This window comes from Silene latifolia, chromosome Y (assembly GCF_048544455.1).
Source record: "Silene latifolia isolate original U9 population chromosome Y, ASM4854445v1, whole genome shotgun sequence".
Classification (NCBI taxonomy): Eukaryota; Viridiplantae; Streptophyta; class Magnoliopsida; order Caryophyllales; family Caryophyllaceae; genus Silene; species Silene latifolia.
Window position 1 is genome coordinate 465,944,871 of NC_133538.1, and position 2,229 is coordinate 465,947,099.

The 2,229-nt window shown below is 34.1% G+C and overlaps 1 long non-coding RNA gene across 1 annotated transcript; it reads right to left on the reverse strand.

The window, feature by feature from the left end:
* Positions 1-335: 335 nt before the first annotated feature.
* LOC141627182 (uncharacterized) lies at positions 336-1,111 on the reverse strand. Its single transcript, XR_012536733.1, has 3 exons — positions 1,056-1,111; positions 892-970; positions 336-430 (listed from the first exon to the last, which is right to left on the reverse strand). It is a non-coding gene; the product is annotated as an uncharacterized LOC141627182 (long non-coding RNA).
* Positions 1,112-2,229: the final 1,118 nt, after the last annotated feature.

Consider the following 2,229-nt stretch of genomic DNA (forward strand, 5'->3'; position numbering starts at 1 on the left):
TCATAGCGTATACAATTCCGTCCATTCAAAATAATTTAAAATGTACACTACAAGCTTCTACGACGCAAAATGTGTATTTTCAATTACAATTTCTAGAAATATAAATCATATATACTCTAGACGTTCTTTCCACAATAAAGCGACCAAAGCTCCCGAACCTCGTTCATTTGTTCAATTGTCATTTGCGAACCTGAAACACACTACATACAAGAACAAGGATTATTAGGCCACACTTAGAAAATACGAACAATATCGACACATAGACATTTTATACGAACAATATCTATACATAAAAATTCAAACAGTTCGAGACAATAGATCAAGCTACCTTTACTATGTCGTCCTCTAATGATGTGTAACGTACAGTAATATCATACATCCACTTCATAACATAATAACCGCACTCATAACTCTGCGGCTGTTGAGGGCACTACATTTATACAAAAACAAGAGTAAGTAGACAGCCAACAAGGACAATCAGATTGCTTTTGCTCGAGCACTACATTTATACAAAATCAACAGTAAGTAGACAGCTGACAAGGACATACAAATATATGTCCTTAATATTCACTTGTCAAAACCTTGAACCTTTCCTTATTTTATAAGGAACATACCCCAACATGTCCTTATTTTATAAGGAACATACCCACAAACTAATAACCAAGTCTCACATGTGCCCATAAATAAGGAACATACCCTAATATAACTATAAAGGCTCCTTAACATTGCCATCATATAATTATAAAGACTCCTTACCAATCAATACAAACAAGAAAATGATAGAAAAGGTAGCTCAAGACTAGTTCATACCAAAGGCAATTCAAGGCACAATTCATATCAAAGGCAGCTATACTCGGCGTAATTGAATTTTTAACAAAAACAGCTACATACCTCAATCATTTTTATTTGGAGTTCATTTTTTTTGGACATATCACGTATTCCAGCCCTAAAAGAATACCTTTTCCAAGCCCTGAAATTGAATACATGAAAAGTAATCATATTATCGATCATTCATACATATAATTTAATGTTGTTAGCTAGTCGATTGAACTTACCATGATAAGCAGCTTTTTATCCGCCATGTCTTCTTTGTCGCCTTATCCGAGTCAAAAATATATGTAATATTATCTCTAACACAGAATACAACCAACATCCAATGCGAGCTATATAAAAAAAAACTTATAAATCCTTTAACTAGGTCATGAGCTAAGTTATGAAATGCAGGAAAAAAATAAGAAAATTGTAAAACTCACGCTTCATAAAAAGCACCCATCACATATCTCTTCTTTTCTTGAGCCTTTAAAGCATCTGTTAGGTATCTCTCCGTCTCAACCTCGGAATGCATATATGTGCAAAGTCTATCGGGGCACAAAAATCCAACTAATTTTTCCGTCACTCCAAGTTGAGTCCCATAGTCATATAAGAAGCTACATTATTATGAGAATAAAATTCATAAAAAGTATATAAATGGATAATACAACAGCTTGAGTCCCATAGTCATATAAGAAGATACCTTCCCCAAAGTTGAAGTATGGATATATTTAACCATTCATATCTGAACATCTCTCTAATATCATCAAGAATGATCAACAGCTTCACCGGGCTTTCATATGAATAGACCACCTTCTCGATCTCTTTAGTAAACAACATATATCCTCCCGAACAAGCATAACAGATCATGTCTTCCAATCTTTAACAATGGACATCCAAACGACTTAACTCATCCTTATTTAGTGGCCCATTTTTGCTCTTTGTTGCCTTCGCCTAAAGATTACAAGTTTTAAGAACCAAATAAGAGAAAAATAATAATTAAACCACCTACAAGTAAATCTAGCAAGTGTTTCATTACCATTACCGCGTCCAGTTGAACCTCCTTAATACCACCACCACCAGACGGCCGTATCTTTGCTGAATTATCAGTGTCTTTTGGCTTAATCCGTTGAACCTTATCTTTAGCCTTAGGATCACCCTAGCAATTAGAAATAATACAACACTTAATTAGTTTCTTGACCTTTGCAAAAAATATATATATATATATATATATATATATATAGTTGATAAATTAGTAGTTGCATATTTTTTTTACCTCGGTTGCTCCTAATAAAACCAATGATTTCGGCCACTGTGCAAAACTTCCGACAACCTCACCAACGCTTTCATGTTCATCCCACGGAATTGGAAGTAATGCCTTCCCATCTATGATATTATCAATGGATACGTGAGCATTTT